Source organism: Alligator mississippiensis, chromosome 1 (genome assembly GCF_030867095.1).
Source record: "Alligator mississippiensis isolate rAllMis1 chromosome 1, rAllMis1, whole genome shotgun sequence".
Taxonomy (NCBI): domain Eukaryota; kingdom Metazoa; phylum Chordata; order Crocodylia; family Alligatoridae; genus Alligator; species Alligator mississippiensis.
In genome coordinates, this window is record NC_081824.1 from 117,028,871 (window position 1) to 117,050,841 (window position 21,971).

Consider the following 21,971-nt stretch of genomic DNA (forward strand, 5'->3'; position numbering starts at 1 on the left):
CTGTCACAGAGAAATAAATGGTTAACTCCATTTCTGGCTCAGAAGTCTTTTTCCCTACTCGTTCAGAAACCACAATACTTACTATAGTAAAGCTATTTTGATGATATGGGCTGTCGAAAAGTCACAAAGAACTATGTGAAAGAAAGGCTTTTATGATCACAATGAAATAAGGTATTCTCTACCTTTTCTAGTCCAGTTATCCTAAAAATTGTAATTTAAGACTGAGACAATATTATTTGTTTTGCTTGTTTAAAATGTTTATTTATTTTATTGAGCTATATTGATCTTTAAATTCCTATTTATCTTATATTTACTTTATTTTGCTCCAAGATCTATGGTTTAAATGCTATTAACTCTTTTATGCAGAGCTGTTAAATATATATACATTTTTATTATAATATAATTAAACAAGAAAACATCAAAAAAGAACTAGAGTAACCAAAACAGTCAATAGTATAATGTATTAACATCACAGTATTACATATTATTATCATGTTTTGAACACATCTGAAATGATACAGTGGTGTGTAAAATTACTTCAAATAATTCACTATGTAAATTGACACAGACTTTTCAGAAAATCACCTTGATATCATGGCTAACAAAGAAAACAGAGATACTGACACTGATAATCATGTATTAATTGTTACTGGGTGCATAACTACTCTGGTTGCCTTCACATAATTCAATACTTTCATTTGAAAAATGCTTTGGGATATTTTTAGGAACCTATTTAAAACTATTTTTATTCTCTCTTGTGCTAAGGAGCAAGTGTAATAGTATTATGCAATGTTTTAACCCATTGCTTGGGATGATGTGTTATTATACAACGATCACATACCAAAGCAAATGAGCGTTTTCAAAACATTCACCACAAGTCAAACTCAGGGGTCCTTTTTGTGCAGCGCATATGCACAACAATATCGGCTTTACATAAAGGACGAGCTCAGCCTCTTGACATCTTACTCCTTTCAGCTGAGCTAGAATCACAGAGAAATAAAAGGACTATGCTCTTGCTAGGTTAATTTTTCTTAAGGAGATACCCTAAACCATCCTGCCAAAATGCAGAGCATAACTGGTTTTCACATTCCATAAAAACCCTTCCCTCTAATCTAAATATTATAGTTTTGATGACCTCAGGTTATCATTATCCCTGCCAACCCTGTGCCTTGGAATTAAAACCAAGCAGCCACTAAAAATGCAAACAGATTCAGATTTAAGATATCAACACTTTCACTTTTTAGTACCTTCCCAGTGTTCAACAAAGTTTCCAAACACCTGTGCATAATTCTTTTTCTATATTAGCTCAGTGCTAATTATACAAGGAAGACTAAGCATAAGATAAACTGAGATCCATTTAACAACATTTTCTAAAGTCTGATATATTTCCTGGCTGTTTTAAACACATTTTGGAGAAATGTTGCTTTATCTCCCAAGGAAAATTTACTCACATTTCAACAAAACACATTTTAAAAATGAATAGGGCTGATTTCTTCTTGCAGCATGATAAAATAGTTACATTTATTATTCCTTGAACTATAATAGGCTATATTGCTAGATCATACAATTGAACCTAATTCTGTTATCCCCACAAGTCTACAAATGCAAAGGGAGCCAAATATGAAAATAACAGTGATGGAGTCAATCTAAACAAAATGGGCCTGGTAGCAGAAAGGACATGCCTTTGAAAAAGGTGGGCCATCTAAAATCAGAAAGAAAGGGCCCTGAAAACTTTTCAGGGTATGAGTGGTGATCAGGAAGAGAAAAAGTTTAAGTCAAAGTTAAAATTGCATTATTAAGCATCCATGGGTGGGTCTTCGTATCAAATGCAGGTTTGACCACTAGGGTAACAGAACTGATTTCCTCTCTTTCATGGAAGTTCATGAATACTCAGCTAGACCTCTGGGAGAGTGACAGTGCAATCAGTAGCTACCTGTGTGCTTGAGTCTTATCTGTTCATTTATTAGGAAACCAAGTCTTTGCTATACTAGTCATTACAGAACTGATGCACCTGAAATTGGATTCTACTCTGCTTTGTGCACGATCAACAAATCTCTCAGTTAAGTTCTTTCTGACTGTTAAATTTTCTTTCTTGTGATGATACATGAAAGACACAATGAGAATTCAACTTGTTTTTCAAGGTAAAGGTTGCAAGCACTTGCAGCTAGAAAAATCTTCTTTAGACTTATAAATGGGAAAATACTGATATAGAAATAATGAAGAAAGATTAAATACCTACTAAGTCATTTGAGAGTCATTTTTACCCAGTTTAACTAAATTCAAATTCCATTCATTTTTTTTAAAAAATCTATATACTGGACTATAAGAATTTCCCAGTTTCTAAATACCTTATCACAGATCTAATTAATCATTTCAAAATGAATCATTACTCATAATACTGGTAATTTTGGGTGGTGAATAATAGTACTCAGAAAATTAAAGCAAAGTTAAAGCATCAGTAAAAGCTACTGGTATGTGCTTTACAAAATATGGAAATGGTGAGGCCAACCTGTTAATTCCTATAGCCTTTCCTACACTCTTTTTTTTCACTTTGGAAAAATGAAGCAAACACAAGAGCTGAGTAGTAATCAATACTTAGGGGTAAGGTTGATAAAAGCTACATAAACATATATAACAGATCTAATTAGTATGTCCCTTGAAAATTTCCATATAAGTATATGAGGGTTTCTTTTTCAATGTCTTGACAAAGCTATGTTTTTTTTCATATTTCCAGAAGTGACATTTGCAGTATCAGCAATGGCGAACAGCCTAACAAAAGCACTAAAGACCTACAAGCTAGGTTCAGAAGTTACACATAAACCAGTTTAAGTAATAAGAAACTGGTTTAAATCTGTAACAGAACATAAATTCAGTACACATCAACCAGTTTCAAAATGGCCAAAACTGGTTTAAGGTAAACCTGGTTGAATGTAGTATCAGACTTAACTGATCTGGGTCAAACAAGTTTATGGAACTTGTGTCCCAGACCCCTTCCTGGTTCAAGTTAAACCAGAGTCCCCCAGCACCCCAGCATGCTCTGCAGCCCTGGACTGGGCTGGGCTGTCTGCTCCAGACAGCAGGGCTGGCCCCACTCCTCTGCTCTCTAGCTGGAGCAGGGGTGTAGGCATGGCTTGATGCAGGCCTGGCATGGCCCCTTGAACCAAAAGGGACAGGGAAGGGGTTTATTCTCCCCCTTCCACAGGGGATGCCTGACTGATCTGTAGCAGCCCCTGTCAAGCATTCCCCCCTTACAGCTCAAGAGGCAGCGGGGGAGGGGGGAGGGGCATGGCCAGAGTCGGCCAGCATAGCCCCACCATCCGCTTGCCTCACCCATGGTTAGGGCTGTGAAGCTGAGCCAGGCCAGCTTGTGGGCTCTGCTGAGGGCAGACACAGAGGGGCCAGCTCAGGCTGGGCCATGGGCACCAGGCCCTTCCCAGTGGACTGCGGCTCAGGTTGGGGCCATGGGAGCTATGCAGCCTGATTGCTCCCCATGCCCAGGCTAGGCAGTGCTGTCATGAAGCTGCAGCTGGGAGGGAAGGGCCCAGCAGGGCTGGCCCAGATTCAGGGGCAGGGCCCTTCCCAGCTGGCTGCGGCTCTGTGACAGCTGGGCCTAGAGGCATGGGTGGGACTGGCTGGGCAGCAGGATGGAGGCACTGGTGGGCCCAGAGTCTGGCAGCCACCACTGCACCCCCTGTCCTGTGCAACATTGGTGGCTGCAGCTGCACCACAAGCTGCACACTGGCCAGAACCGGTGGGGCTGTTCTGCTTCCTTTACCTCCAGCTGCCACTGCCACCCCTGCCACACCACTCTGGGTGGGCGGGCAGGAAGCTTTTGCCCTGTGGTTTCTGCCCAGTGCATGGAGCTCTGGCTCCAGCTCCCGGATGCCTTCCATCTGCTCTGCCTGCCCAGTGTGATGAGCAGCCCCTGCAGGTGGGCAGAGAGGGTGGAAGGTATCTACTAGCTGCAGCCAGAGCTCCATGCACTGGGCAGAAGCCACCAGGCTCAAGCTTCCAACACCAGGAATGGCACTACACAGCATGGCAGGAGCTACAGCTGGAGGTGAGGGGAGCAGCACAGCCCTGTTGGGTCCAGTCAATGCACGGCGTCTTCCTGCCTCTGGTGGCTCCTCCTCCTCCTCCTCCTGCCCCTGCTGCACCACTCTGGGTGGCAGGTTGGATGGCCATTATAGAGGACATTCCAGTTTTCTACTACTCTGTCTTCTGTCTTCTATTAAGATGAAACCCAAAGCCCTTATGTCCTCTATTTTTCTCTTTCAAGAGAAAAGAGAAATTATCTTGAAAGAGAAAAATAGAGGACATAAAGGCATCGGGTTTTGTATCAATAGAGGACAGAGGACAACCAGACTGTCCTCTATGATGGCCACCCTAGTGGAAGGGGGTAGGTCAGGAGGGGGAAAAGCTTCAGCCCAGTGCTTCCAGCTTCCAGTTCTCAGTTGCCTTCCAAGCACTCTGCCCACCCACAGGGGATGCTCATCACGCCGGGTGGGTGAAGCAGTTGGAAGGCAGCTGGAGCCAGATCTCCAGGCACTGGGCAGAAGTCACTGGGCTAAAGCTTCCCCCCTCCCACCCAGAGTGGTGCAGCAGTGGCAGGAGTGGGAGGAGGAGGAGCTGCCAGAGACAGGGGGAAGCTACAACACTGGCTGGGCCCAGAAGAGCTGTTCTGCTCCCCTCACATCCAGGTGTAGCTCCTGCTCCTGCCACACTGCACAGCACTGCTCCTGCCACTCCCTTCACCTGAGGCACAACCTGGGCCAGCGTCTGGCCTCAGGGACAAGCCTCCAAAGGGCTGTTTCCACCCCCCTCCCCCTTCCAGGCACACCCTGGCTGGGTCTCTACAGGCTACGGTGGAGGTTTAAACCCCTCCCCAATCATAATTAACAGTCTGCCAGAGGCCTGGCCATGCCCCCCAGGGCAGCTTCCCTCCAGCCTTGTGGCTGCTGAGGAAGAGAAGGGAGGGATCCCTCTAGCACCCCCCGGCTTCTAACCTGAGCCACTGCAGGCATGTGCCTACATTTCCAAAATCAAAAGTGAATGTCTATTCACTTGCAAATCAGTTCAATCTATGCAGGTTAGACTAACCTGCAAAGACTGAATCAATTCAAGCTCAGGAGTTCTGAATGTCTGTCCCTAGCCAGAGACTGAAGATAAAGGAGTAATTTAGAAAATTAGAAAGCTGAAATTTCTTCCTTGGTAATACCTCATCCTATAGAGTCTCTCATTCTTTGTCATGCAAAATGTTACAGGTTCACTGTAGATGTTGTCATAATATTTCTCTTCTCCCACAGAAATAGAAAACTGCTCAGTGTCAGCTAGGAGAGCTTTTGATTATGCAATGACAGTTTTCCTTCACATGACTTCTAGAAGAGAACCCTATCTATTCAGTGATTCTAGTGCCTCAATTCACAAACAACAATGAAATCCAGGCAATTCTGAAGCATTTTAAAATCAAACAGAGCCATTAAAGATCCCATAAGTGAAGTCTGAGATGTACTGAAACTTTTTTTTTAAATCACAAGGGTCAGTTAGTAAGCCTGAGACAGACACTTAAAAAGATTCTCTACTCAAAGGAGAGTCTTACAAAATTTTCAAGACCAAGCCTAGGAATGGTTTGGCATTTTGTTAGAAATCAACACACTCAAAAATACAAACTTTTACAAACAAAACATTGTTACTTTGTGGTTCTGGCAAGCCCTGTTTGGCCAAAGTAATGCCATGATGGCGCAAGCACACATAACTAAGTTGAGCAAGTATTGGGTTGTTGGGCAGGGCTGGCATTTGCAATATTGGGTCACTGGACAGAGTTAGTGACCTAAAGAAGACAAGGAAGTGGGCACTAATTGGATGCAGAGTTAGGTTAACCAAATATGAAATGGTGTATGTGACTAACATCACGTAGCCAGAAGTATAAAAAAGTTGTATAGCCACAAGGAATCAGATCACTTGATACTCCACTGAACAACTTCAACCATCATGAATTCTGATGAATCCAACTTCCCTCAACTCCAAGGCTATGTGAGCATTATAATTATTATTGTAAATAATAGCATATCCCAATAAAGCTTCTGATGTATGACTAGAATAGTCTCACTGGTCATTAATCTCTGCAACTCAATCCAAGGCGGAGCCTCCACCCATTGCTGCACCCAGCCTGCCTGGACTGAGCCACACAGGGAAAGCCGTGCCAGGTGCTGGGGGCAGATGCAGTCCCAGCCTGCCTTCTGCTGTCCCAGGTGGGAGCGTGGGTTGATAAGGGTGCCTGAATCCTGGGTGGGCAGTGAGCCATCCCACACCTGCAGGGCTGCATTGCTCAGTGAGCAAACCCACCCCAAGGGAAAGACATGGGGGAGCTGCTACCAAAGTCCCTGTCTGTGCTGCATTGCCCCCTTCCTCTGCAGGGAGTCACAGTAGGGCCTGTGCCTTGTGTTTTGACAGGAGCCCTTGCACCTCCTGCCCACTCTGCTGACTTCCCACATACCAGCAGGGACCAATGCTGCTCGAACCAGCACTTCAGCTCCACCGTCTGTGCCTTGCGGAACAGCACTCACCACATCTTCCTGCCAGTACCCAGCAGCAGTGTGAGGCCCTGTGGGCTAAGCTCTCACCCACTGTCATCCCATCCTGGGGAGGCAGGAACATTGCAAGGGGGTTAGAACCAGGGCCAAGGCTGGGCCGACCATGTCCAGGGGAACTGGAGGCTTCCACCTCCTTGGCCGGCACTGATCTGCACCGCTGGGCTATGCCGCCATGGATTTCTGGGGGCTGTCCAGGGTGCTGATGAGGGCAGGCTGCCCAGGAAGCCAGATTAAGGCACCTTAGGGCATCCATGCGTAGACATGCACCTAAATAGCCTTAATTAACTTTAGGCTAAGGCATATTAAGTTTAGGCCTGCATAAATTCACATGTAGACATACCCAGTGTTCCCCAACTATCAAATTCCTCTCATCCTTGCATATAGTTCTGCTCTCCTCTTCCCCACAGACAAAATTAGGAGAGGGATGGATCCAACACCTTCTCCTCTCTCCTTATCTCAGAGGGAGAAGGCTAACATTTAATAGCTGCGCAGCTGCCAAGAACTCCCCAACTTCTGTGTCTCAAAGCACTGGCTTCAAATTGAGAGTTCTCAGTAGATCAAAGTTCCCTGTTTGAGGTGGATGTGGGAACAGTAACTGCAAATGCATTTGAGGAATCACCTACTGAGGCAACTGCCCAGTCCATTGTCACTGCTTATAGGAATGAGAGTTTAGTGAGACAGATAGGCTGAGCTACAAAGGGATTTTTTGGTAACTTGAGAGAAACAATCTTAAGATCTAGAAGTTTATCTTTAAACACAAACCCAGGAGAGCAATAAGGTGAAAACAGGGCTTGGAACCATTAGAATTTTAGAGAATCTGGGACTATCAATTAACATTTGCTGTTATTGATGTGATAACCCCACATCATATATTAAATATAACAGGAAAAATCCATCAATATCTATATATTCATTTGAGTACTTAATCACATGCTTAACTGTAAGTGCATGAGTAGTCAAACTGAAGTCAGAGACTATTCACATACTTATGCTAATTTGTACCGGGGCCAGAGGGAGATGAGAAAAGCATCTGAAATAACCAGAAGACAAACAATAAATCGCATTCTTACACATAGCTCTCCATATAAAAGCTATATAATTATAATTCAAAATAAACAGCTTTATCACACCCAGCACACACACAATGCAGCATGGGCACTCATAGAAATATTAAACATACACTTGCATTTAACCTTTACACTATACAGATGCACCAGTACTTCAAATGTAAGTATACCTGCTCAAATGATTACTAACTTTTATTTCATTTACTTCTTGGGGATATATTTAATACAAGCCCAAGAAATAATTGAATTATACACACATACACATACACACACACACACACACACACTCACACACATAGAATTCATTTACTGATATATAGAATTTATGAATTCTATATATTTATATGTATAATTAATTTGTATATATTATATGTTTACAAATATATATGTATGTATGTGGTATGTGTGTGTGTATATATATATATTTATACATATATATACACACACATTTATGTATGTATTTATGTATGTATATAAAGAGCAAGAGTAAGTACAAGCTTATTTTTGGAATAAAAGACGCAGACACCGTATCTCAGTAATTAAAGATTTACAATAACATAAATAATTAATATACTCCCTAAGTAAACACAATAGTCACCCCCAGATAAATGCAGCTGCAACAGTAACGTTACATGGTCCTGATGAACATACCTATCTTTTTTATACATTTTGGAAGCCTTACACTCATGATTAAAGGAAGAACATATTCTGGTGGATCCAAAGATGTTGCACATAAAGTGTTATTGTATTTAAATATCTTCTGAAGAATAATATCACCTTCTATATTGGATGTTAAGCACAAAAGAACAACTGTTAAAAGAATATTTTTAAATTTGCTAAATCAAGCACATAAAAGTTAAGAAATGCCAAAATTAAGGTGGCATGTACCACCTTTATCCAGCCCCCTGTCCATGTGTATTACAATACGCTCTTTAGTTACAGGATACCTTGCTATTTTTTCTACAACACCTTTGTCCCACTCCTTGCCCATGATGGATCTTCATTGGGATGAATAAAAGCTAAGCAGTGAGGAAAGTTCCATAAAATCCCAACTGTTTGTCTGTAGAAGCAGAAAGGTGGGGAATTAACAGAGTTTATCAAGACTTCAAATTTCCATTTCCTGTAGAATTCCAATATTTTATAGGGAGCGGAATGTTTTAATTCAAAACATAAAGCAGAAAATAAATTTCCTGAAAAATAGAAATTCTGCTTAGGTGTTATTTAAAAAAAATTTTTTTTCAAATATATTTTCTTTCAAAAATACTCCCAGGGCTTTCAGGCATCTGGAAACATGGCAGCTCTCTCATCATGCTGCCACAGATCTGAGGCTCCTAGAGTTTCTAGTCAGTGGGCTTTCTGAAAGCTTGTCTGCCATGCTGCCATGAAGCTGAGACTCCTACAGCTTCCAAGAGCCAGATCTTGAAAGGCTTCCAGACCACCTCCCAGCTCCTATAGCAATTGGCTCCCCATGCTGCCCAGTTTCAAGGCTGTCTAGATGCTCAACCTGGACATGTTTATTGCTACATGGGTTCCCAAATCTCGAGGCTACTCCTGACACAGCTGGCTCCCATGGGCAAAGGTGAAAACAACTGAAAACAAAGTCTTGTAGTGGGAAGTGTTGGGCAATCTTATTACAAGACTGTAACAAGCCTATGTACTTGCCCTTTGCTATAATGAAGGCTTCAATGTGATCCTGTATTGAACACTTAACTCACACCAGTTTTTCTCAGGGTGCTAAGAAGCTGTTCTGGGACCTATCCAGGAAAATGGTTGCTTAGATAAAGAGACCTCCAACACTGCAACCTTATATCAGGGGAAATGTTTGGCACATGAAGTGATATGATGGCTTTTGCCAAAGTGAGGCCTAGGATCTGGCCCTAGAGGCAAAATCAATATTAAAATACATCTGTAGACACCAAAGATTCTTGCAGCACTCACATGGCACACATAGATGTCTTATCTTGAGATACTTTGAGAGAGTGAGTGGCAATTAGCAATATCCTAGAAAGGTCAGGGTGAGTAAACAGTACTATAGGAACCCCTGCTTTTTGTGTGGCTTCTCTTTTCTGTGCTTAATGAGATGAATTAGCGTAACTTTTTCATTTAATTTGTTAATCTATATACATTTGGAAAACAGGAGAAGTTGTGGGTTTTTTTTCCCAACATGCATGCATTTTCCATTGCTGTCTGCTTCCTTTGTCAGTAGGGAGGGGGAAATGGCAAATAAACAGGGGGAAAAGATGGGTGTAGGGGCAGTGATGGATCCACCATAGAGCAGCGGCATGGCTGCACCCCCATTTTCAGGTTGGATCTAGTCCAAGAGCATTTTTAAGCTGCCCAAAGCATGTAAGAACCCTCCTCCTTCCCTTCTGCGCTCAGAGGCATGTCCCCTTCCCTCCCCTTTCCCCTCTCCCCCACCTGCTCCTGTTGCTTTCCCTGTGGTGTTGGGTTCAGGGGAGAAGCTTCAAAGCTGCTCCTGCCTGCTTCAGCCAGACTGTGTGGGGGGTGGGATCATCTGGGAACAGTGACAGCAGGAGACCTGATGGACAGGGCAGTTCCCCTTTCCCACTCCTGCTCCCAGGGGACAAGGCTGAGTGGGGGAACCCATTTCAGCTGCTACCACTGTCACTGTTCCACACAACCCAGATCTGAAGATGCTCCACCCTTGGGGCTATGGGGAAAGCACAGCAACAGGGGTGAGAGACTGAAGGGGAGGGAAAGGGCTGTGCCTCTAAGTGCAGAGGGAAAGGTGGGGATTCTTATGTGCTTTAAGGACTTTTAAAAAATCCCGAGAGGCTGCCATGGTGGGGAACGTCCCTACTGGTTGGGAGAAGAGGAGGCTGGGAGCAGGGATACAGCCACCCCTGTAGTGAGGATGGCTGGTCCTGCACCCCCTTTGCCAAATCCTGGATTTGCCTGGAAATAGCAAATCCACAAATTTAAAAAAAAATTAAAAGTAGGCTTCCAAAAATTGAAGTAAAATAACATTAAATAAAAAAACAAAAATATTCCAAATCAGTATATTGAAATACATAAATCTGCTTTTGTTTCATGTTGACGATTTGAAAAATATTCAGAGAAAAACTAATTTCAAGATGGACATTTTTGGCAGGAAAAAGGTTAATTTTGATAAAGGCATTTGGTCTCACCCACAAAAAATGACTGAAACATTTTAACTAGTTCTTGTTACATAAGGCATGTAAAATCTCCTATTTTCAAACTGTCCAACTAGCATACCTAGGAATCAGATCAAAGGAAAGGAAACCTTCTATTATAACACCAGAAAGGGTGGTATTTCATTACACCTTTAACATTTTAGCAGATGACAACTAGGCATGCTCAGAAGTGTTTCCCCATCACCTGCCTCTATTTATAACTTCAGCAAAGATTCTGTATTTTAATACTAACATATAAACCTTATAAGGGGGTTGTGTTATTTTTCTTACGACACCAAATATATATTTTCTTTTATTTTCTAGCATTTTCTGAGGACAGAATTTGGACCTAGAGAGAGACACCTTAAAGAGCAAGGTGCCGTGACTATACTGCAATATGCTTAATAACAAACATGCCCCGTGCCCCCCCACCTTTCTCTATAATCCCTTTCTCCTTTTGTTCCATGAACACTTTTTCATGACTGGAAAACAATATTGTCCATTTTTTTTAATATTATGAGGCCTGACCTTTTGTCCCAGATATTCAGACACCCAGCAGTGCATAATGGCATGTGACAGACAGGAAAGGACTTCAAAGAACATTAGGTTCATAAACGTATTTTCACTTTGCTTGAGAATTCCTGTGACATAAAACTAGTTACTAAATAACAAAGATTCAATGATTAGCACTGGCTGGGAGGCCATTTCTCATTAGCACCCAGCCAAGCAGTGAGTGGGGTGAGGAAAGCGATAACATGTCCAGTTCAGGATGTTGAAAATGTAAGTTATGTAAAACTAGAAGGCATACTATATGTCATGATTTCCTGTCTGAAAAGCTGATATTAATTCAGCAGTTCTCTATGCACAATGTTAATCTTTGTTATACTGCTGTTAGCCAAATTAGGTATGGCATCTATGGCTTTCCATTACAACTCAAGCTCCATTTAACCAGCATCTAGCCAGCTGGTACAAGATATTGATGCACCAGGCTGTGTCCACGTGAGCGTGGACTTTTGTTTCCCCAGGGACAACTAGCAGCAGCACACCTTGTGACAAAGCTAGTTGTCCCTGGAGAATGCTTGCGCCACATGCCCTCTGGCACACAGCAGGTTACCCCAAGGGGGTAGGTATCCAGGGGTCAAACCCCCACCCCTATGGTGCTCCTTGCAGCACAGAAAACAGTTGAATGTGCAGTTTGTGACACTGCAGATGTGTCTGCAGTGCTACATACCACACAGCCATGCTCGTCTGGATGTGGCCCCAGAGGCTTGATCCTATACCATTTAATCAACAGTGGTTTGCTATAATCTCACTAGTCTGACCAGCAAACCCTAAATTAATTTTAAGGAGAAATCTATATTTCCACAGTCACTGGAGCCAATAGAAGCTTTGAAATCTAAGAGCAGTGAGAATAACCCTTCTGAGTCACAATTGACAATATGAGTTAGGTTTGTCATCTTAGAAGAAGCTGATTTTCTTCAAATTCAGATAACTTGTTCTATGCTGTAATTCTCAAGATGTTAATTTGTCTAGTTGGGGCTGTGAGGTCTGGAATATATGATCCAGGCAATAGCTTTCAAACCGTGTCCTGTGGAACCCTGGATTCTGCATTCGGTCACTGGGGGCTCTGCAAAGAGATTGGGGGTGATAATGAAGAGGGCCAGGGGGTGGTGCACCACCATTTCCAGGCTCCATGTCAGTCTTTAGGATAGGGGTGGCAGTTCTGTGGCACAAGAAGTGTTATGAAACGGTTCTGTGACCTTAGGAAGTTTGAAAACCATTGGTCCAAGATGCAATTGGGAAAAATGGAAAATGGTTTATAAATTCAAATTGAAAGAAAGTAGAAACGTAATTAACCCAAATCTTAGCTCAAAATTCAAACCCAACCTCTACTAAACCTCTCTGAGTTCATGTCAAATAAGGCAGCAAGCATCCCAGGGGAAAAAATTCACATGCCAAGTGTTGTATTATATTGATTTTATATGAAAGCCTATCCCATTGTACTGAAAAATTGCATCTGCTGACAAATGTTGTCCACTTTTTAATTAAATCATTTTATATTACAAATGTGCCGTCAGAAGAAAGGTGCATCTGTATGCTGAACAGCAAATTGTGACAAGCCTACCACAATGTGATGCTTCACCATAATTATAGTATTGCTCTTGACAAGAGGCTTGCAGCATGTAAAACTAGCAAATATTGCATGTGCAATAGGGCAAAACTAGCACTGTGAAATCTCAAGCTCTTTAGAGTAGTGAAGGTTTTCTTAAAGTGCAGAAAGTTTCATGAAACTGGGTTTTTTTCAGTCAAATGAGTTCCACTGTACCCAAGAAAGAACTTTGAATGGCATCAGAAAAATGAAAGATTTGGAGCCTGACTCTACAAATGAAGGTGCCAAGTGTTACACTTACAAAACACATGCTAAAAAGTAACCAGCAAGACAGGAAGGGCAAGAGAACCAAATCCTAAATTTGGAGCTGATCCAAACACCATTGAGATCAGTGAAAGTCTTTCCATGAATTTCAGTGAGTTTTGGATTAATTCTTTAATGAGTGGCTTCAAAAATTACTCAAACCTATAAAGTGAAAGGGCAGTGTGTGGATAAATACCTCTGCCTGGTCAGTTAAGCTCCTGTCCATTCAAGGACACATCCTCCATTAACAGCCTTTCCCCTTTTATATCCCATGCTCTACATCAGGGATGTCCAACTGGTGGGCCCACAGGACACATGAGATCTGTCAGGAGTTAAGTTGTGGCATCTGGTCAGGAGCCCAGAAGTCACTCACTGCATCGCTCTGGCTGCAAAAGCAGCCAGATTCTCTGGGTTCCTCCCCCTCTTTCTCCAGCTGCCATTTTCTGCAGGGGTGGAGGCTTTGTGGCAAGGAGTGTCTGTGTGGCCCTTTGGCCTGTGCCTTGATTGTTGCAGCCCCCATAGCATGGTACCTGGGGGCTTAGAAGTTAGACAACCATGGTTTAGATACTCAAGAAGAAGTCTTGAAACAGTGTGAAATTATCCCTTCTCAGCAAGAACTATGGATTATGGCTTGTACACCTGCTTAGCCTCAAACACTTCATGCTCATTGGTATGGGTTGCCAGGATTAAGATTTGGAACATGGAAGTCTAGGCTGATTTTCTCTGGAGTGTTTACAGATTTGTTTAATACCCAGCTTGGTACATTATACTATATATACAACATGCACTTTTCCCAAAAAAATAGCCCCCCAAAATTGGGATGCATGTATTAAGTGGGGAATTTCCTCCCAGTATTGCTAACACCTGGTTTGATTCCTGCTCCACAGTACAGCAGCTGTGCTATTACTGTTCAAGCAACTGAGGAGTCAGTTGACTTAATAGAGTTGACACTCCATAGGTATTAACAATTATCTCTCCTTTATAATGGTCTGGATGTTCCACTAATCAAGTCAATCTTTTTATAAAATAAATGCTGTCTTCTAGCTGTTCCTGGTCTCTCCGTTTCACAGCCTTTTTATTTCTTTAGCTCAGACACTTTTGTTGTTTTCAAAATCACAGATCCACCATTGGAAACCAGTCTTCAGCAGCAGCTAGAGATTCAGCTTTTGTTGTGCAGGAAAGATAGGATGAGTCATTTAAGGATTAGGCTCTGTCCCTGCTCTATGCAGTGATAAGTCTGGCAAAATCTTTTTTCTTCATTCTGCCTTTTCAAAAACAATGTATTATACTGGAAATTGGAAATACCAGAAAATATATTAAGGGTTGAAGTATCTTTGGGAAGTTTTAATGAAGTTGCACATTGAAAATAAAATAAACCTTTTTATAGCAGGGATGTCAAACATACAGCCCAAGGACATGGAGTCATGACACCTGGCTGGCAGGGCACCTCGAGTGGCTAGAAATTCAGGGGAAGGGCCTGCTGCTGAAATCTGGAGTACAGAGCCCTGTTGGGGCTGTGTCAGCTGAATTAACCCCAGTAGCTCCTGGACACTGCTCACCTCATTACCACTTGCCTTGCCACTGCTTGCAGGTCCAGATCCAGCCCCAAGGAGTCCACATTACAGATCTGGCCCCAGTGGCCAAGTAAGTTTGATAACCTTGTTCTACAGAATTCAGGATCTTCTGAGTAAAACTATTATTTAATTTTGTTTTGCTGTCACCTGTTAAAGTATTATCATAGTACACAAAATTAGGAGATAATCAGAAATTTCATGAGGACTTCTAATCATAATTCCCTGGCTAATTTTGCATAGTCAAGAAATCTGAATAGTTTGGATAAATTGTAGTTAAGATTCCAGACTTCTGGTTGATTGCATAAGTCAGTTGAACTCTGATCTTAGTGCATTTCTTTCATTACTGGCAATAGTATCAACTGGAAAGTCAACTTCAAAAATTGATAGCTAAAAATCTAAATACTCTGTAAAATCATACACAGTTCTATAAAAGTACTCTGCTATAGATCAAAAAAATTCATTACGAAAGCTAAAATATTTGATGGCTGAAAAAGATGTGAAAGGTTAGAGAGGTTTGAATGAAATTGCAGCAGGCTGAAATCCTGGGGAAGGGGGAGGTTCCTATTCACAGTGCCAGAAATTCTCTCAATGGAGTTCTCAGTACTGATGTTCCAGAAAAAAGAGCACTTACTGGTTGGAGTCCATGTTCAGCTGTCATCCATAGTTCGCTACACTTCTCATCATGCTGTTGGTTTTTCTGGTTCGGTGATCAGGAAAACAGAATAGACACCTCTAGTGAACTATTTGGATTTCAATACTGAGAATACCAATTAGTGTTTTTGCTTCAATATCAGTGAGTGCAGTATACTCACCCCCTAAGTATCCATAGAAGAGCTCTCTACTCAGACAGACCTTCCAAACTTCTCTTATGTTGTTTAATCATTACCTCCAACTCATACTTCCTATACTTTGTCAGCTAGAGTAAAAGAAATAAGAGAAGTGGTTTGCAAAAGTGATTACCTGTATAATTTACAATACATCTTGTCTCAATTTAGGATCTGTTATTTGAAATATATTGATGTCATAGCTTCCTTTGGTTCTGGATACAGGACTTAGCGCAAGTATTGTCTTTTATGAAAAAAAACTCCACAAAAAATAAATTAGAATATGACATGTTGACATTGTGAAATACCCTGCTTGTTCAGGCAATGTCGTTTTAAAAAAAATCTTTTTACATATATTATTTCTACATTCTTCTACATTTATGCATTTCTTGTGGTAACTTCCTTTTCTTGTCAACCTGGAAATCTCAAAAAATTCTCCTTTTCATTCATCAGGAACCACATTCTGATCCTGTCTCTCTTGTGTAAATTGACAGGAAGCCCACAGGCATTTTTCCAGATTTTCAGCGTGTCAGAATTCAGAATCATCTAGACCTCTAGCAAAAAATGAAACTACTGTTCATAGACATTTTCACTGAACTGTGTTCTAACAAACATGCCTCTGATGCTAATGTATAGTGTTTCACTGAGTTCAGTAGAACTTCAGAAGTTAGCAACTACTTTAATTGCATGTAGTACAATTCATGGAGCCATTATATAACACTCCTAATTTTTAATGGACTTATACTTTGCAAAAACTGTTTTATAATATATACAAAATCAGGCTACAGATGAATAGTAGCAGTGTAATATGATTTGTATCCATATAAAAAACAAACAGTATAGCCAGTTAACAACTTCTATGCAAAAATTAAAATAAAAAAACCTTCCCAAATTATACAAAAATGTATTATTCACAATTCTCCTTTTGAAAGAATGATTATAAATGGAAATTTTTATTTTTACTATATTCAACGACAGATTTTCATTTTAGTTTCACTTGAAATCAAATTTTGAATGTTTTTATTGGGTTTTTCATTTTGCTTGAAATATTTTGCAGGAAAACATTTCCCACTTTCCAACCAGCCCTCATGAACATTAAACCTTAGAGAAGAAGATGTTATTCTTCTAAAATCAATATGTTCCTTTTTAAGGTATAGCCAGATGGCCCAAAGTGATTAGAGTTCTGCAGTTAAAGCATTCAGAGTATTATGAATCTAAGAATTCAAGCTTTGCCCAGCTGCTCGATCACAATGTAAATGTATATACTGGCCCATCCAGGGTCAAAATCAGCCCTGGTAAGCAATCAGCTTCCCTGGTTTCCAGGGAATTTAGTGAAATAGGACCACTTATTCTACAAGCCCTTGCCTTTATATTGAAGACGAGGCCTTTTGTCAACCACATTTTAGGATTTCTCCTCATTTTGCATTAACCTTACATGCCACACATTGAGTTGCCTATTCTATTTCAAAAGAAAATCTGTCCAGTATTTTGTATAGGCTTTCCTACTTTAGCACCACCGGCAAAAGAATCACAAAGAAAGTTAAAACATTCTGAATAGTCTAACCATGTTAAAAATGGATATGAACAAAGAAATTCCATTTTAAAGAATTATTCCAAAACGTTAATATACATCAGTATCCCTAGCACAGGCACAGAAGTTCAATGTTCAGTTGAGATGAATTACAATGAATAAAGATGGCCAGATGGAAAACAAGGTAAACAAAAATATGGAAAACAGGATAAATAAGCGAATGATGCCTAAAAAAACCTAATGAGTTTGAAGACTGCCAAGGTAAGAATATGTGAAAAGTTATTTTAATTTCCAGTCAGTTATCAGAGTCATTAGCCCACAGACACATCGGATGTTTTTTTTAATCCTAAATTGATTTTAGTTTTTAATATTTCCAGGTGCACAAAATGGTTAATCCATGTGATGTCTGCAACTGATACACATCTGGGAGTAGGAAGGAAGGAACCTGAAGACACCTGCTATGACTACAATGAACTGCACTTGCAGGCTGTTTGCTCTACTGGGCAACATAACAGTTGGCTGGCAGGCTGGAAATAGCTAGCCACAGCATCTTTGTCAACATCCAGCAGCAATTAGTGAAAAGGAGTCAGTGCTGAATGCTAGCATCTCAGCTGCGGGAGATCCAATAGCTGCTTCAACTTCCATTTTCTATTCATATTTGCATAGTGGCTTTGGCCATATTAGAACAAGGCAAACTTATTTATAGGGGAGAGAGTTAAGCAGATTTCCTCAACACATCTCTGCCTTGAACTTTGTCAAAGATATAACCTTTCCGTGCATCCACACAGAAGCCTCCCTCGGACTATCATCATCTCACCGTTATTGTCACTTTTTTTTACTTTGCTCTTAATCCTTTTGGCCCCACTCACCTCAAATACAGCTGTAGTCATCCATTCTCACCTCAGTTCTAAGTGTGGTTCTACACCCATCACTTTGAGCCTTTCACCCCTCTTCTCACTACCCCTTCTCTATCGTACCAAGTGTACACTGATTGTTTTTACTCTTGGGGGTCTTCACAGCCTAACTGCACTCTACCTACCACCTCTAGCTCACTATCAGAATAGTAATGCTTGCTTCTTCATGTCCCAGTTCTTTAAGAAGCAGCCTTAGATGAGCCAGCAATTGTGGTTGGCTCATTGAACATGTGTTTTGGAACAGAAGTATTGCCGTTCCTCCTTCCCTATACAATTACAAAGAGGCAAGTGGCATCTGGTCACATCTTGTTTTGTTTTGTGCATCTGGCCAGGATGCTCCAATAAGAATATGTCCCGGCAGAACTTCAGATTGATCACTGACAATTATGAGTTGCCTAAAATGGATCCAGCTGATCCTGGTGCATCAAAAATAAACAAATGGCACGCAGTCACAAAAATAATTTTTTGTACTCATTTTGCATTGGAGTCCATTCAAATGGGACACTGGCAGGATATCCAGTAAGCCGTGTTTCCTCTGGGAAAAAAACCCAACAGATGTTACATTTGGAAAACTTTAAAGTATGCATCAAATCAGTGATTCTCAACCAGGGTGCCATGGCACCCTGGAATCCTGTGACATCCTTTTAAGGGCAGTGTACAATATGAGCACTGTTCAGTGTGCAAAAAACCTACACAGGAGTCACAAGATATACCAAAAGATTTCAAAAAAGTATCCATAGTGTCAAAAATAGTCTGACTTGCGTGGTTCTTCAGAGTTCTTTGCAACAGAAGAATAGCTCTATCATTCTACCAGAGTCAAAAAACAAGTGAAAGCTAAGCTAAGAGCTGGCATTTTCCATGGGGTGCCTTGAATCTAACAAGGTTGAGAACCAGTGATCTTTCGCATGAATGCACTCAGATCCAAGGCAAATACCTGATTTTTATTCTTGAAAGGGGCAAGCAAACAGAGGAAGGATAACTGGAAAGTTTGTTCATTCTTAGATAGGTGACAAAACTATCTATGATGATATGAAGCACAAGAGGGTTTTGATAGCTGTCTGTTTGGGAATACCTGCATAATTCATTCATGAGAATAAAACCCCTACCCACATCATCATCTTCCATCTATGCATTAGTTCTGGATTCTCTCCAGTGCTCCCTTTATGGAATGGTATAGAGAAAGTCGCCCCCTACTTCCATGACCATATGGGAAAGTAGCTGTGGTTCTGCTGCACACAGGGAGAGATGTCCCAGTCCCAGGTACCAGACCCACAATCTCCAAAGGTGTCCATGTACCTCTGTACATGTGGGGGCCTGAAGGCAGGACAATCAAAATATGAATTGTCAGGCCCAGCAGTAGCCCAGCTTGATGAAATGTTAGGTTTGTAGTAGTGGTTGTAGCCAAAATAGGTCTAATGGTGCTCCTCAGCTAAGAAGCAGTAATCCTTCTTCCTGACCCCAGCAGAGTCCCCTCTGCCAAACCTTAGGGTTGATGCAGGGAACCACAATTTTTCTCAGTAAAAAGAGTGATATCTTTGGTTTGGGTAGAGCAATTTGTGACCTTGGTAAATGCAGCTGTAATCAATTTTATTTAATGCTTTGACATAAATAAGATTGTAAAAACAAGATCAGATAGCTATAGATGTGATAGAAATAAATATAACACAGCTCTGAATTCATCCCCACTGGTATTACAAGGCCTCAGCAGCAGGAAGTTCAACCAGAGGTGATCTGTGATAGTACAAGATGTCCAGCATGCATGCTTCCCAAGGGAACAGAACCAGTCAGCATCGTCTAAATGAGTATTGCTGAGCACTGGTTGAGAAGGGAGAAACAGGCAAGAGGGCAAGAGGATTATGTCTGTTCAGCATGTCACTTACTATCAGTAGAAACTCTTTATATCAGTGGCTGGCCATGGGCCAGAACCACCCAACTCTAACCCATCATCACTTACTCAGCTCCCTACTCCTCAGGTGGAACATGAGTACAGCTTCCAGCTAGTAGAGAGCTGCACGAAGGCCAAGCAGCTAGAAGCTGTGTTCATGCTGCAGCTACTTCTGCACTGCTGTTGGGAGACATGAGAGGGACGCTGAAAAGCAGCAGCAGCAAGAGCACAGCTGGAAGTTGTCCAGCCCCAGTGTGGCTCCTTGCTGCTTAGCCCTGGCACAGGCACAAGCACAAGCAAAGCCCTTGGGCTCTGTGGGCCAGAGCCAGCCTACAAGCCATACATTGCCAGCCCCTGCTTTACACAATTTAAGACTCCCCTGCCCCCAAACAGAGCATCCAAAAGGAAGGAATGTATGGAGCAAGCACCTGTTCCATCCTGATGGTAAATCCTTCTCAGCTACAGGTTGCAGTTCATAGCTGCAGTAAATTACATCATAATACCTCATCCTGGTATATTATTTGACATTAACTTCCATTCGTGTAGCAGAGATGTTACTGATAATATTATGGTCCTGATTTCACAGACACTCCCAGGTGGACCCTTACTGTCATGACTAGTTCATTCAAAGAGCCTCGTTAGACCTTATGCTGTAAGCTGAACAAATGCTAATCGGCTTAGTGTTGTTCAGGTTAGTGGAGCAGTCACACATGTAACACCCACACGTGTGTGTGTGTGTGTGTGTGTTTGTGCATGCGCGTGCGTGTGCGCACGCGTTTGTGTGTGTGGTCGGTCAAGATGATTTCTGTTCTTCTGGCTATGTGCTCAACACATGGCAAGCTGGGGCCTGTATTTGGGCAAAATATGTAAAACCCTCAGGCTTCATTGGCCAGAAGAAGCAGGGGATTCTTCAGGCAGATTGGTTGGGAGAAAGACTGGAGTGTGTCATTCCCTGACTGGACAAGGCCAAGCTGAAGTCATGCAGAGGGATATAAGGTGGATGGGTTGGTTTGGGGAGGAGGAGAAGCTGCTAGGGGCTGCTGAAGTGTGAAGTCTTTTCCAAGGAAGAAAGAATTTGCAGATAGCAAAAAAGTAGAGGAAGGAGAGAGAGAGAGAATTGCCCCAGTGCCTGGGAACTCCCCTGTCCTCCTTTTCTTCCCCTTTTTCTTTTGACATTTTAAGGAATTCATACTAGGGAAAAGAGTATTGGTTCCTTGGGCTGACTGGCCAGGAATTAGGCCTAGCAGTTTTAAACAGGGTTGAAACCTGAAAGTTTCTAATTCTACCATGTTTGGGCTGGGGTTGAGGTTTGCAGCTTTCTGCTCCCAGTGGAGCTGTGGACCCAAACTACCTGCAGTTCAGGCCTGGCTTTCCCCTTTGTTTCTTTTGATGGTTCATCTCTCTAGTCAAGTAGTGTGGTTGGGTCAGCTGTAGCCATTAATCAACTTGGCTCCTTTTCAAGTTTGTCCTGCAGTTTCATTTCAGCAGGCCATATAATCCAGTTCAGAGGTTTTGGGGTGCATACATGCTGACTGGAGCTGCAATCACTCCCCCCTTCTGCCCCCCAACACACAACCTCTCTGTGGGAGCAAAGATCAGTAATCTACCACTCCTCCAAGAGCAACAAAGTCCCCTGAAATGCAGAAGGACCCATGCTCTCAAGCAGCTCCTCACAGAGCAGTGAACCCAAGAAGCAGCTCGTGGGACTCTCCGATGTGTCCCTCCCTTTCCAGCCCATTACTGAAGGGAAGGTATGGGGGTTCAGGCACCCAGAACTACCTATTGGGGAGCCCAAACTGGTACCCAGACTGCTTAGGTATGCATGAAGTCCCCCAAAGAAGGTGCCACCTATATACTTTGCTTTGTAGTTAGTAGTGTTTTAAAATTATATTTAATGTTTTCTATGTTTTGTTTTATTCTCCATAATAAACGTGGTTGTTTGTGCTTATACTCCTTGTTTATACGGGATACCCCAGCAAATTTAGTGTTCCCAGATTTTGGGTGGGGCTTAATAT

At 41.9% G+C, this 21,971-nt stretch overlaps 2 long non-coding RNA genes across 5 annotated transcripts in view; one reads left to right on the top strand and one right to left on the bottom strand.

The window, feature by feature from the left end:
• The window catches only part of LOC132243464 (uncharacterized), a 144,756-nt gene that overhangs the window by 6,075 nt on the left and 116,710 nt on the right, over positions 1–21,971 (bottom strand). For 2 of the 4 annotated variants that reach the window (XR_009455050.1, XR_009455051.1), the window contains 2 exons: positions 15,615–15,718; positions 15,434–15,542 (listed from right to left, as the gene is read on the bottom strand). This is a non-coding gene — a long non-coding RNA (uncharacterized LOC132243464). The other 2 variants (XR_009455052.1, XR_009455049.1) reach the window with 2 other exon arrangements.
• On the top strand, positions 7–21,904 carry LOC109281162 (uncharacterized). Its single transcript, XR_002087726.2, has 2 exons — positions 7–171; positions 17,535–21,904. It is a non-coding gene; the product is annotated as an uncharacterized LOC109281162 (long non-coding RNA).